The sequence below is a fragment of the Ceratotherium simum genome, chromosome 17, assembly GCF_057802395.1.
Source record: "Ceratotherium simum simum isolate JZ-2026a chromosome 17, ASM5780239v1, whole genome shotgun sequence".
In the NCBI taxonomy this organism is placed as follows: domain Eukaryota; kingdom Metazoa; phylum Chordata; class Mammalia; order Perissodactyla; family Rhinocerotidae; genus Ceratotherium; species Ceratotherium simum.
In genome coordinates this window covers 10098501-10114805 of record NC_141916.1, presented here as the reverse complement: position 1 = coordinate 10114805, position 16305 = coordinate 10098501, and positions in this window count along the sequence as shown.

The window sequence follows — 16305 nt, the reverse complement described above, 5'->3', positions numbered from 1 at the left end:
TAAACAAATTCTTATTATGATATACAAATTATATGTTTCCATTGATTTTTCTCTATCATGTTGTAGATATCCTCCAGTCTGTCTTGGATACTGATTTTATGCTCACATTTAAGAAGGAATAAGTCGGAAGCTCTGTCTGTGTGTGAAGTTCAGCAGACTTCATGTACAGTGAGTGGGTGTGAGTGGCCATTAAACTAGACAGCTCCTAAATGGCTGAATAAGGAGAGCTCTGCTCTACAGCTTTTCATTCCAAGGTTGTGCTGGTCATGCAGAGACAGATGATGCAGTTTCTTTAGAGAAGAATCCTGTGATTTTCATCCATAGCTAAGTGCCTGATAGCAGCGGTATAGCCTGTGTTGGTGGAAGACTTCTCCTCTTTGCTAACCTCACGGTCCCTGAGTCAGTCAGTGACGAGTCTCCTTGAGGAGGTTCAGTCTCTCTCTGACTTTGTCTCCTGCAGTTTCCTTCTTAGTTATTCCAGTCTAGAGCTTAGCGCCACTTCTGGTTCATCTTTTTTCATTTCGTCTTCTTCAAAAATGTCTGAGTTTCTTGCCTGTTGATTGCATCTTCACCATTTTCTTCATTGTTGTGGAATTTATACTTCTTTATTTTGTTTGCTATCAATTTAAGAGTTTGTAGAGATGCAACGAGATAATGCCTGTGGCCAGGCCACCATTTTGAAACAAGTCCTAAGAAGGACCAAGAAAGAGAACACCAAACACTTGTATTGTCTTCATGCTGAGAAAATAGAGAGTGGCAGAGAGTAGTGAAGCAGTACGTGTTTTAATTGCCTTCGTGTTCTTAAAGTCTACCTATTGGATTAAATACATTATCTTTATTTAAATCCAATAATAAAAAATTAGAGTTAAAGTGCTCTCCACGGTCATCTTGCCAAACTTCATTTTGGAGGTTGGAATTCCTTCCCTACAATTTCACCCAATCTGCTTCTAAAATATACTTAATCATCCTCACTGAGCGCCTAATGAAGCAACACACATCGTTGCAAAATTCTGTTCGTTAGAGACCCGTTCTAATATAGAAATGGATTCAGCTTCTCTCTTGGTTTCATCCACTAATTCTAATTTATCTATTAAAAACGTGCTTCAGGGGATTCTGTGAACACTTGAAATTGTATATAAAAGTAATTTTTATATGTGCATAAACATTTTTCTGAGAAGAGGGTCCATAGATTTCATTATATTCTCAATCTATAAACAAACAAACAAAAGGCTAAAAGTCACTGGTCTCAAAACAATACAGAGAAAGCTGGCTTCCTTTAATTTCTGGCAGCTCTCCAAAAATCCAAGATTAACTGTAATCCATTTTTACTTTTGGTATTTATACAATGAAAGCTTCAAAGTTATTAAATAGCATGATACTGTGGCTGTTTGAATAGGATTCAGATTTTAAAGAGCGCAATCTAAAGTTATTATAAACCTGTTTATGTCCATACCCATAGATAAAAAGGAGTCAGTTAGTAAAACAAAGCAATAAATTCAGTACACTCTAAATGATGGGAAGTAGAGGTTTATTGTCTTTCAGAAGAAGTGAGCTGAACAAAATAATACCAGGAATTCTCTCTATGCTTTTGTGTTTAATCATTACACTTGCAAACTTTTCAGTAACAAAGGATGGGATCAAATCAGTGGGATCTTTGTCTTCACTGACAAGTATGTCAACACTATAAAAACCATTGTAAAATCTTGAGCAATTTTTAGAAAGCATACTATGTTGCATGAAATTATCATGGCTTCATGAAAAATACCGCAATTATCAGAACTTCATGAGAAATTTCAGTTTCTTCATTTTTATAGCATGTGATTTTTCTTTGTTAAATAATTTAAATAATAAATGACAATTTTACATAAATTTGAAAAATTAGATAAAACTAAAATTACATGAACTATCACTATCCAGTGTATCAATATTAAGATTTTGATGTATATACTTTCAGAATAAAATATATTCTTTGACCTCTGTACTTCTCAGTATTTTATGAATGTCCTTTCAGGAGAGTGACTATAGCCTTACCTTTTTGTTTTAAATCATAACAAAGTATTCCGTTGTTGGCTGTACTACAGTTTACTTTATCTAAATAGATGTTTTGTTTCCATTTTTTGCTTCTATAAACAACAGTATAATATAAACCTTATGCATATATATGTATTGTGCATTATACATATTGCCAAAATTCTCTTGAGATGAATTTATACTCTCACCCACAGTGAATTAGAATCTTCCCCACTTTTGCACACTCAGGCTAAACCAGAGTGTCAAAGCCCATTTTAGTTTTTACTACTCTGTTAGGCAACATGTGGTATACATCCTTGTTTTATGATGCTTTCTTTTTTTGGGGGGGGGGGTGGTACCTCATTGCCAGAGAGCACTATTTCTATCTAGAAGTAATAACAGGGTCAGTTTGAGTTCTCCAGGTTTTTGAGGCTTGTGATTTCGTGAATAATAAGGGTTACTGTAGGAAGTCTGCAAAGAGCCTGTGCTTCTGAAATAGGTTTTGCTTGATAATTCAAAAAAATGAATGCAATCCATCTCTGTAAAGAAACAATACATCTTCATACTCATAAGGGTGGAAGATGCTGTATAAACATCAATACCTATTATAGTAAATTCCCCAACTTGAGGGCTATGAGGGTGAAAAAAGGAAAATGGTGCAGAGGAAGAAAGGATTGCTGGATTCAGAGATATTCCAAAAGCTTCATTTTGACCAATAGCATAGAGTATCTTACCCCTGATATTTCCCCCAAACTGCTAACAATTAATTATTTAAAATAAAATTAAAGCAAAAAATGAAATTAAAATTAAATTATGTGGTATAACAATAAACCTTTGTTTTAAATAACACCTTAGTTTGAAATACAGTTATTAATGAGCAAAAAGTACTTAAAAAGGAAGAACAAGCAGACCCAAGTTTAGATAAATTGACAATAAATTGTTTTCTGAAAAATTACATATCATTCTTATCGAATTATTTTAATTATTATGCTTTTTAGAAATTATTCTCTTTTTCTCCAGATTTTTTTCACTTACAAAACCCTAGAAAATGGAGCCAATGAAGTGATATATAATAGAGTTGTTTAAACTTGTAAAATATATACAAAAGAATGTTATATATAATAACCAACCTTTAGTATATTAGAAACTGAAAGGAAGTTATGATTATCCATATTTTTTTCTTAAGACTCAATAGTTCTTACATGTGGTTTATGGACTTTTTAAGCAGAAGTTCAACAAAAAAGGCAATTTTGTATCTGGAATGTCTTGGTATTGGCCTGATTTGGATTAATATTTCCAGAATATAGTAATGTTAAGTCCATTTCTTTCTATTTCCACACCCTCATCTAGCCACAAGATTTGTAATATAAATTGCATTATTTAATAATCAGTGCTTTAAAACATATGCCACCCCCAAACATACAAGTGACTGAGAATATTATACCTAGTGCTCTAAAAGGGAGACCGCCATGATGCCATTGTGGTGGTCCGTTTTGGTCCATCTGAGCTGTCTGCTCGGGGGACTGAGCCTCTGCGGCGGCCCCGATTGGTCACTTGCATCCTGGATGATCATATCTTCGCTATGTGCCAAGCACGGTGCCAGGGGTAATTTCCTCTCAGGCCGGTCTCATGGGGCTGCTCCCTCAGCCTGCTGCTCCACGGTGCCTTGGTGCTTCTCTTCAGTGTCCTTTCCTTTGCTTTCAGCGCCATCCCCTGGGCATTTCTCCTGTGTTGGATGCTCCATTTCCAATTTTGGACCCACGTTTTTTTCTTTCCTGGGTTGCTCCCTGATTTTGTTGGAGCACATTCTCCTTTGGCTTCTTGAGAAGCAGGTTTTGAAAAACATATTTTTGAGCCCTTGCATTTTTTGAGTTTTTTTATTGTACCCTCACTTGTGATTGAATTGCGTCAGGGTATAACACTCTTAGGTTAGAAATAATTCTCCTTCAGATTTTGCTGTCATTATAGGATTGTCTTCCAATCTCCAGTGTTTATGCTGTGAAGTCCCAAGCCGTTCTCATTTCTGACATTGCATAGTATTTCCTAGACCCCTGTTTCTTTTAACTCTCTGGAAACATTTGAGATCTCTTTATCTAAGTACTTTTGAAATTACATGATGACGTTCCTTGCTTTAAGGCTTTTTGTCATTTATATTTTGCTGGACAGTTTCTCAGCTCAGCCTTCCAGTTCTGAGAAAGTTAATTTATTATTTTTTCTTAATGTGTTCCTTTCATTCTCTCTCTCCATCGTCAAGAACTTCTATTAGCTAGATGCTGGACCTCAAGTTCGTAAAAGTCTTTTCTTTTTTATATTTCTTGTCCTTTGTTCTACTTTCTAGATGATTTCCTCAACATTTTTTGATGTTTAAAATGCATCACAATTTCTTTTCTTTTCTTTTTATTTTGGTGAGGAAGATTAGCCCTGAGCTAACATCTGTTGCCAATCCTCCTCTTTTTGCTGGGGAAGATTGGCCCTGGGCTAACATCCGTGCCCATCTTCCTCTACTTTATATGTGGGACGCCACCACAGCATGGCTTGATAACCGGTACGTAGGTCTGCGCCTGGGATCCAAACCTGTGAACCCCAGGCCGCTGAAGCAGAGCAAGCAAACTTAGCCACTACTTCACTGGCAAGACCAGAAAATGCATCATAATTTTAATACTAATAGTTATTTTTTATAATCTGATCATTACTTTTTAAAAATGCAGCCCTTTCTCATTTCATAGATGTAAAATCTTCTCTTATCCAAAAGTTATATTTTTTGAAAATGTCTTCTATCTACTCCTTGCATTTTCCATGAGTTTCTCTATTTCTTCTGAGTTTCATTTTCATCTGTTTGTGTTAGTCTGTTCATTCATGTTGGAAACTTTATTAACTTATCTGGAGTTGCTTGCCTGTCCAGTAATTTCTAAGGATGAGGCACTAAGAAATGGGGGGGGGGCTCTATTGGCTTATGGACTCCCATTGGACTTCAGATTAAGTTTACTGGGATAGGAACCTGACCATGAGACCCCAAATATCAAAGTTTAGAGATCTTTTCTCTTGGGACAGGCAGTGTACAGAAGGAAAGACCTTAAACCTTGGGTCATAAGCCGGACTGCAGCCTCTGAGGGTCCAGCACTGGGGATCTCTGCATTCAGCATGTAGAACTTCATGTCCCCACTTTCTAAGCACAGGTCTTACACCTGCCCCCTCCTTGTCTCAGGAGCCTGAGACTCTTTGTTTAGTTTCTCCAGAGAACAACTTTCTCTTCTGTAGATGGAGGGAAGGAGGCTATTTAAGCTGTGAAGAGGCAGGGAGAGAATTGGCTCTATCTACTCCTATGCACATATCTGCTGGTCCTTTTCTTCTTATCTCCACTCTTAATAACTACTGTTGTGGACAGACCTAACACAATTTATTGATGCACGACTCTTCAGTTCTTTTTAGTAGATAATAGATGCCCACTGAAGAAATTTTGAGGTGAATGACATTAGATAACACATCCACTACCTTGCTACCAGGTTATAAAAAAAGTAATTCTCAAACCAGGTTTTGCACCATCTACAGACACAAAAGAAACAGTTCATATGATCTTTTCTCTTGAATCAAGGAAATCCCAGCTCTTGGTTCCTTTAGATGTTTTCATTACCACTTTCCCTGAGTGGTAGATTTGGGCAAACAATGAGATTTCAGGGCAGGATTCTGTAACTCATATAATTGGAGTTCAGCAAAAATACCCAGAGTTCACAGCTGGACACAGGACCTTAGGGTTTCAGCCCAAAGCCTCCTCAAGATAAAGAGAATAGACCTAGCTGGCTTCTCATACCTGGTGTAGACGAGAGTGAGGAGAGTCTCGAAAATAGCTTTATACAATGACCCTATCTTGAATAATTTTAATTTCACTAATGAGAATTCATATTTAATATTTATTAAACTAGTCAACCTATTTTACCAATGTTTAGTATACTAACAAGCAAGCTTTGGATGCTAATTAAGATATGGATAACAGAAACAAGTATATTAACCACATCTGGAGTAAGGGGCTTCCTTAGAAGGCTGTCTGATCACTACTCAACTGTACATTCTTGATTATTCTTATCTGACCACTCCTGGCTTGGACATTCTTGGTTATACTTGGGTTATAGCCTTGCTTATAGCACACATGCCATTCCACACTGCCTATCGCCAACTCTTTTATAAACTACGTTAAGACTGCAACACTTGTCTTCTAAGGAAATTGTGCTTCTAAGAATTGATCCAGGCCTCTTCAGCACATATCAGTTTCCTTAATACTTAATACTTAAGTTTTTTAAGCTTTCTCCACTCTGCTAAGTCATCTACTTTCTTGTTGACAAAAAATTGCTGACATCTATCTTCTGCTGTCATATATTATCTTGTCTTTCTTGTCCTTCTGGATTTATATTCCTTCAAAAAATACTTACTTTCATATTAGGGGATCATAGAAAGAACAGAGATAAACTTATATTATTTAAGCCTCATCTCTTAACCACTACTACATTAAATTTATTTTTCTAAAAGTAAAAACATTTTGTTATCAAATCATTTAGGCAACATTGGGTAAAAAATATACATTTCCTACCAATATTTCTCATAAAATCAGGGAAAAGCTATGAAATTAATAATTATTAACATTATCTACATCTTTACGCAGGGAGTGGGAATTCTCTACAAACAAAAGCAATGGGTTAGAAGAAACAATAAGAACAACTCATTGATTTGACTAGCATTATTTTAGATCTTTCCTATTATTAAATTACTGTTCAGCAGGAACTCCAAATATTCATTAAAGATAAAATATAATGAGCCAGCCCTGATGGCTTAGTGGTTAAAGTTTGATGTTCACCACTTTGGTGGCCCAGGTTCGCTTCCCAGTCGTGGAACTACACCACCTGTCTGTCAGTAGCCATGCTGTGGTGGCGGCTCACATAGAAGAACTAGAATGACTTACAACTAGAATATACAACCATGTCCTGGGCTTTGGGGAGGGAAAAAAAAGGAGGAAGATTGGCAACAGATGTTAGCTCAGGCCAAATCTCCCCTGGCAAAAAAATAAAATATAAGTAAATAAATCTCCTAATAAGTCCGTTAATTGTGCTCTAAATAATGAATACGGTTGCTGATAAAATATAGCTATTCTTCTGACATCGATGAGGAGATTGTTGAAGGATGTCATTATGCTTGGACAAGTGACCAGAGAGTTTGCTGGGGGTTGCATCTAAACTAACTTTTAGAGTTGATAATGCCAGAAAGTCCCAGAAAGAAGTGTCTAAGACAGTGCTGGGACTAGCCTTAACTAGCTGAAAGTGATGTTTTGTGTTATAGTTTTCTATAAATACAACTTTGTGCTTGAAATAGTTCTAAAAGTTGAGTTTTAAAATCTAATCTCTTCTATGTGGCTATGTCATAACAACTGGGATTTTTTTCTGCTGTCTTTACCTCAATTTGGGTCACACTGATCAAAAAAAATGGAAATCTGTTTCCACCAATTATAATCAAAATTATAAAATACAAAACACATTGTAGGTTGGAGTTTCAATGGGCTATACTTTACTTTAATACCAGAATATTTTTGAAAAACTTGTGAATATTAGAAAATGGAACCATATTTTCACAATTGGTATTGTTACTATAACTGAACCTTTCCATTACCCTCACTATTTGGAATAAACTTATTCAAACCCTCTGACTTTGAATAATATGCCTTCTGTATCTAAGCTCTAAGTAAAAGTATATGGAAAACATTAGATCTTTTTCTATAAATAGTTTTAAGTCAAAAAAATTAATACTTTTTAATTTGTTTTCCCAAGCAAGTATATTACATGGACTAAATAGCCTTTTCACCAGGCTATCTTTTGTTTCACAGATAATCAATGCCTATTCTATGTCATCATTGGATTGAAAAAAAATTCAGGGAAATAAATTGGTGAAGCAAATGGCAGAAAGTTGTGCAGACAACTTCTCACAACCAGATTATTTGTACCACATCACTATGGACTTTGACAATCACCACTATTGTTAAACATTTATAAATGACTAAAGATGATACCATCCTTCTTATTTAATTGTGATGTTAGAGATCAGAACTCTGTCTAAACAAACCATATTGTATCTAGTGTTTACTTCATGTAGCAATTTTATTTCAGGGTGTGTTATTTGATTGGTTTATATACAAATATAACAAGGTCCTATTGTAGAACATATGGGATTGATCTTTCTGTAAGAGTACTATTAATAACTTAAGATTATTAACTATTATTTATCGAGTCTATATTTTTATATTGTTTTACAATAATCCCTGGAGAAAGGTAAAATTTTTCACATTTTCTATTTTTACATGTTATAGAGATAAATAGAAACATAGTCTATTCAAGCACAGACTGGGTGGGGGAGGAAATCGACACTTGTTGAGTATCTTATATATGGACTAGAAAAAATATTGAATTTTATGTGCATATACTTTTCTTTAATATTTATAAAAGTTTTAAGAGGATATTATTATTCCTATGCTACAAGGAATTGAGACTCAGAGGTATTAAGTAAATTAGTTGAGGTTGCACAACTAAGTGTGACAGATTCGAGAAACAACTCAGTCTTCTGACTGCATGTCAATGTACACAAAAAAAGTTATGTGAGAAGTGAAATATAATTTTGGTAAAACCATGATTCAAATTTATGCTATTAGGTACATGAAAATTTACAGTGACTTAAAAATACACAGCTTTCCCTATTGACTTCTACCTAAAACCATTAAGCCAATGGGTAAGCATTTTATAAATAAATCAAACTAGTTTATGATATATAAAAATATTTCTCTTTAGTAGTATTCACTCAGGGATAAATGAGCTAAAGTTCACCCTGTAACTATTACTCGAGTCACTTGAAAAAGTTATTACTTTTAATATTATTGCCACATGGAGGCGAGTTTAGGTTATACGTGAACTAAGAATGATAAAGCTATTGATCAAAATAAAAGTACTGAACTAATAGCTTCAGTATTAAAACTAAGACATTTAATTAGTTTTAAAATAAATAGGTCTTCATTACTAGTACCATTCTTTGTATCCAGCCCTTTATACCCAGTGAAGTTTGTACAGTTTTATTATTAAGATATATATCATGTTGTAAACCAATAAAGAAAGAGAAGGGTGCCTGCTAATATTGGTAACCTAGTACAATAAAAATATATTTGTCTTTTGGGGCCGTCCTGGTGGCATAGCAGTTAAGTGCATGCGCTCAGCTTTGGAGGCTCCAGGGTTCGCAGGTTCGGATCCCAGGCGTGCCCCGACGCACTGCTAGTCAAGCCATGCTGTGGCAGCGTCCCATATAAAGTAGAGGAAGATGGGCTCAGATGTTAGCCCAGGGCCAATCTTCCTCAGCAAAAAAAGGAGGATTGACATCAGATGTTAGCTCAGGGCTGATCTTCCTCACACACACAAAAAAATTTGTGTTTTGAGTACATTGATTTTTTTTCCTTAACATACACAGTACAGATTGTCCACAGAAATTATTTTTATGTCTGCAAGTTCATCATTGCTTGAGACATCTGTGTTACCAAATCTAAATAGTGTACTCAACTGTTCCAAATCTGTGTAGCCCACAGCCAAAAATAGATGAACACAGTGGGAACTAATGTGCAAAACCATCTCAGAAACTTTGGGAAACTGAGAACCAGGAGAGAGATTTGCAATTATTGTCTCCATATAATTGGCCATCAAAGTCGTTGGTCATCTGAATAACATTAAACGAACACAGTGTCTCAGTGGAAGAGTTGAGACTAGAATTAGTCACTAATTACAAAAGTGCCAAAAATGAAAAGGAGATTATTAAATTAAATAACATCACTCTTTTATGAATTAAAAACTATAAAACTGAACTGAAAACCTCCCTATTGGGCTGGATTCCTTCCTATACACTTGAAACTGGAGTGATATCTATAGGAGACTATAGTTTTCCACCTATAGAGGCTGTGATCATGTATAAAGTTAACCAAGTGAACATTGCAGATAGATGGCAAAAATGAAAGATTTCTAATTGTAATAATTTTTAACACTAAACTTATAGAAAGGAAGTTTTTAAGGTTATACCACACAGATAAATCCTGTTTATCAGTGAAAACTTAGTGAGAAATGCAGTATCGTCATCAGAAGGGTGGGTGATTCTTGAACTCATAATTATATCAATTTTCTTTGAACATTTAGAAAGTAGCTTTAAAAATTCAGTTTTGTGTTTACAGACATTTTTATCTGAACGTCTAACTTATTGCGCAATTTGGGGACTTGAGTTGGAATCATGAAATTTCCCTCTGACCATGCAACATGCCCCACAGTGTATGGCTATTGATAGACACAATAGAGTAAACCTGTTTATCTGCTTTCTTTCTTCTCCCACCAACCACTTGGGGCCAGTATGTGAACAGGGAGTAACATGAGGTGTGGCAAAATTAACATGAGGCATACATTTACTTGTTGGATTTTCTTTTTAGTTGTAGGGATGGACTATAAAAAAGTTAAGAGTATAGGGCTTTACTGTTGCAGGAAAATTTTGGAGTTGATAAAACTATAAATACTAGGAATGTTAGTTACTGAAGTATGGAAATAAATTCCTATATATTTTGGGAATAAATGTTAGAAGGTCTATGTGAAATAAACCTAAAAGAAAGTGAAATTTGCTCTAATTAATTTATTAATTTGCTCAATCATTAAATAAGTGTTGCATGAGTACCTACCATGTGTGTCTTGTGCTGAGCCTTGCAGGTGGAATAAAGATGAATAAAATGTGTCTCTTGCTGGGGGCGCTCATAATCATGGTCCAGTGAACGATAATAAAAAACTAAGTACCAGAAGAGAATGATTTGTGTGATCAATGTGTTGGGAATTAAAGTCTGGGAGGCCATCTATCCACAATGCTTGATTTATTGATTTTTACCTTATCTTATTCCAGAAAGAATGTTTTAGGAATGAAATAGACACAGTGAAACAAATATTAAATCTGGGGTGTTAAGGAAAAAGAAAAAATAACCTTTACAAGGTGGAAACAAATATGCACCTCTCCTTCTAAAGAATAAACTGCAACCCAATCAAGTTGGAAGTGGAGATAGACAAAATACTAAGAAAGAAAAAGATGATGAGTAGGATGTTGACTTCTTTCAGAGGGAAAGAATAGAAAAAAATGTATATATTTCAAACATTGTTCAAGTTACTTGCCAAGGCTTGAAAAATTAAATATCATCTCTTAGTATGAGATGAAATCCATAAATGTGCTTTAAACTCCTCAAGAGGCGATATGTGGCACTTACTCTTTGCTCTTTTTTATCTCTTTATTTATTTTAATCATTTTGCTGCTTATTATCAAACCCCCGTGACATTAAAAATGGAAAATGAAAAGAGGTGAAAAGCTTAAATCTCTGTTATTTTCTAAGAGCTTCAGCAGAGGCTTGATGAAAAGAGTTATATTTTGGCATCATCTTGACTCTTGAACTTACTCTCAGATCAGCTACAAATTTGTCCTATGGCCTGAGGCATTGAAACACCACAGAGCTCTGCGATAATACCCTGTCAGATCAGACAAGCCAGCTATTCCGTTTTCCCAGATGTCTCAATGACCTATGTTATTGCCAACAACAGGGTTACTTCAGCTTTAAGTTTGGAGTATTTGCTGGGTTCACAGAGTCAGATATTCATTTTACCACTTAGCTGAAAATGTACAGCATTTTAGAGTATGGGGTTTGCTCTGCTCATTCATCCGTCCAGCCTTACTTTGATTTTATTTGGCTCTTAGTGCAAAAGAAAGAGTGCTACCTCCTGGAAGTGGGATAAGAAGAGCACGGTAGCATAAAAATGTACTCTCATCAAAGGTTGAGTCTTAATTGTGTAAGAAAAAATCCCAAAGAATGTCTCATTTTTACTAATAATAATTGCATATATTTGTTTAAATGATTTTATTATCAATAAACACTGAATGGAAATTATTTTTGAATTTCCATCTAAATATTTAGAAATAAAGATTCTTCCAATCTGTTGTCTTATACTTATTTTTTAAAGGAATTTATTTTTTTAGAGCAGTTTTAGGTTCATGGTAAAATTGAGGTAGGTACAAAGGTTTCCCATATACACCTGCCCCCACACATGCATAGCCTCCCCCATTGTCAACATCACTCACCAGAATGGTACATTTGTTACAGTTGATGAACCCGCGTTGATAAATCACAATAAACCAAAACCCACAGTTTACATTGGGGTTCACTCTTGGTGTTGTACATTCTATGGGTTTGGACACATATATAATGACATGTATTCATAATTATATCATACAGAGTACTTTCACTGCTTTGAAAATCCTCTGCACTTCACTTATTTATCCCTCTCCTCCTCCCTCATGGCAATCACCCATCTGTTTACTGTCTCCATATTTTGCCTTTTCCAGAATATTGTATAGTTGGAATCATACAATATGTAGCCTTTTCAGACTGGCTTCTTTCACTTAGTAATATTTAAGTTTCTTCCATGTTTTTTTATGGCTCCATAGCTCCTTTCTTTTTAGCACTGTATAATGTTTCATTATCTGGATGTGCCCCACTTTATTTATCCATTCACCTACTGAAACATATCTTGGTTGCTTCCAAGTTTTGGCAATTATTAATCAAGCTGCTATAAACATTTGTGTGCAGGTTTTTGTGTGGATATAAGTTTTCAGCTCCCTTGGATAAATACTAAGGAGCATGATTGCTGGATGGTAATGGTAAGAGTATGTTTAGTTTTGTAAGAAATGGCAAACTGTCTTCCAAAGTGGAAGTGCTTACACTTAGGTATAAACCTAACAAAATATGCACAAGATCTGTATGAGGAAAACTACAAATCTCTGATGGATGAAATCGAAGAAGAACTAAATAAATGGAGAGATATTCCATGTTCGTGGTTAGGAAGACTTAATATTGTCAAGATGTCAGCTCTTCCCAACTTGATCTATAGATTGAATGCAATCCCAATCAAAATCCCAGAAAATTATTTTGTGGATACTGACTAGTCGGTTCTAAAGTTTATATGGAGAGGCAAAAGACCTAGAATAGCCAACACAATGTTGAAGGAGAAGAACAAAGTTAGGGAACTGACTCTACCCAACATCAAGACTTACCATGAAGCTATAGTAATCAAGAGAGTGTGGTATTGGCAAAACAATAGACAAATAGATCAATGGAACAGAATAGAGAGCCATAGGAGAAAACCTAGATGACCTTAGGAACGCCCTTCTTTACCCCTGATAGCTTTCCTTGCTTTGAAGCCTGCTCTGTCTGAAATTAATATAGTAGATCCTGCTTTATTTTGATTAGTGTTAGCATGGTGTATTTTTCTCCATCCGTCTACTTTTAATCTTTTTGTGTCTTTATATTTAAGTGGGCTTCTTGTGGACAACATACAGTTGGGTCGTATCTTTTAATCCACTCTGGCAATCTCTGTCTTTTAATTAGTGCATTTAGACCCTTGACATTCGAAGTGATTATCGATATATTTGGATTAATATCTGCCATGTTTGTTAGTTTTCTACTTGTTGCCCTTTTTTTTGTTCCTATTTTTGCCTTTCACTCTTTTTCTGCCTTTTATGGTTTTAATTGAGCATTTTCTCTGCAATATGAATTCATGACTAATACAGGTCTACTTTTAAATAACACATACCATTCCACTGGTAGTGGGAGTACTGTATAATAGAATATTCTTAATTCCTCCCTACCATCCCTTGTATCATTGATGTCATTCATTTCACTTATATGTAAGCATACATAAGCATATATGTGTGTATATATATATGTATGTATATATATATGATATGTATATATCATAAGCATATATACATAATCAAATCCATTGTTACTATTATTATTTTGAAGAAACTATCTGTTAGATCAATTAAGAATAAGAAAAATAAAAATTTTTGTTTTACCTTCACTTAATCCTTCTTTGATGCTCTTGCTTTCTTAATGTAGATCAAGTTTCTGACCTATATTATTTTCATTCTCTCTAAAGAACTTCTCTTAATTTTTTGCATGGCAGGTCTACTGGCAACAATTTCCCTCAATTTTTATTTGTCTGAGAGAGTCTTATTTCTCCTTCACTTTTGAAGAATAATTTCATGGACTATGGAATTATAGGTCAGTGTTTTTTTCCTCAGCATTGTAAATGTTTGACTCCCTTCTCTTCTTTCTTGCGTGGTTTCTGAAGAGAATTTGGAGGTAATTCTTATTTTTGTCCTTGTATAGGTAAGGTGTTTTTCTCCCTCCGGCTTATTTCAAGATTCTTTCTTTATCTTTGATTTTCTGTAATTTGAAAATGATATGCCTAGGTATAGGGTTTTTTCGGCATTTATTCTGCTCATTGTTTTCTGAGCTTCCTGGATCTGCAGATTGGTGTCTGACTTTAATTTGGGGAAATTCTTAGTCATTATTGTTTCAAATATTTCTTCTCTTCCTTTCTCTCTTTCTTCTCCTTCTGGTATTCCCATTAAATCTATGTTACACCTTTTTTAATTATCCCACAGTTGTTGGATATTTTGTTCTGTTTTTTTCAGTCTTGTTTCTCTTTGTTTTAAGTTTTGCAGGTTTCTGTTGAGAATTCGTCAAGTTCCGAGATTCTTTTCTCAGCTGTGTCCAGTCTACTAGTAAGCCCATCAAAGGCATTCTTTCGTTACAGTGTTTTTCTTATCTCTAGCACTTTTGGGGGGAGGGTTCTTTCTTAGGATTTCCATCTCTCTGCTTACATTGCTATCTGTATTTGTGTGCTGTTTTATCTATTATAGAGTCCTTAGTATATTAATCATAATTGTTTTAAATTCTCAGTCCGATGTTTCCAACATCCCTGCCATGTCTGGTTCTGATGCTTGCTCTGTCTCTTCAAGTTGTGATTTTTGCCTTTTGGTATACCTTGTAATTTTTTCTTGATAGCCAGACATGGTGTATTAAGTAAAAGGAACTGCTATAAATAAGCTGTTAGTAATGTGGTGCTGAGGTGATGGAGGGGACGAGCTCTATTTTCCTGTGATTTGGTCTCAGCCTCTCAGTGAATCTGTGCCTCTGGACTGTGAACTTCAGCGGTGTTTTTAATTTTTCTTATCCACTTTTAGGTGGAAGGGGCTGGCTAGAGTGGGCTAGAGTTGGGCATTTCCTTTCTCCCTGGTGGAGTTTGGCTCTGATAAAACCCCAGCAGGTTGGGCTCTGGCTAGCCAGTTTCCCCTGAGTTCAGGCCTTCTTAAGAAGGACAGAGTGCTCTGGAGTATTTCAAAATGCTTCCTTTCCCCTTACCCTGCCAGAAGCATGAGGGGATTTTTCTGCAGTATACTGTGCGAATCTGCTTGAGCTCCTGGAGGTAAATCTCACAAATTTGTAGTGCCTCCCTGTGACGGGGTCCCCCTAGAGTTTTTAGCTCTCAGCATTGTCCATACTGAGCCTCCATTAATTCGTTAACTACAGCTCTGGTTTTCCTGCCCCAGCACTGGTTCCTGTGGTGATTTTTAGCTGTGAATCTCTGCTCTGGTAAGTTGTTATTTTCTGTATTCATTTGTGGGTCTTTCCAAAGTGGAGGGCAGAGGTATGCCTCTCTTATGGATCCTAGAAGGGCTGCTGATTTTTCAATACATTCAGCTTTTTACTTGTTGTTAGAATAGAGTGGCAGCTTACAAGATCTGTATGTATCCTTACATACAGAACTGGGAAACGGAAGTCTCTCTTATACATTTTAAAAATTCCATTTTACTTTTTCTCTGATACTATAGAATAAATATCCTCTTTTGTTGTCTGTGTAGAAAAGATTAATGTTCTTGATGGTCTAATCCTATTTTATAATATAGAAAACTCAGGTTATAGAAATACTAAAAACATGGATTCTAGTAATTAAAGGTTGTCAAAGTTGAGGAGAAGGAAGGAAACCCATGGTCTAAACATAATCGATGACTTTCATCAATCCCAAGTCAGCATTTAAGGTTCTCTAACTTGCTATTTTTCTTTCTTTAAGTCTCTATTATTTACTCCATAAAATACTAGTTATCTTTATAATTTTATTTTATTTATTTTTTCCCCCAAAGCCCCAGTAGATAGTTGTATGTCATAGCTGCACATCCTTCTAGTTGCTGTATGTGGAACACGGCCTCAGCATGGCCAGAGAAGCAGTGCATCGGTGCACACCCAGGATCCGAACCTGGGCCGCCAGCAGCGGAGCGCACACACTTAACCGCTAAGCCGTGGGGCCGGCCCACTAGTTATCTTTAAAAAATGCTCACTAGTCCCTTTTGCTTTCAGATGCTCCAATA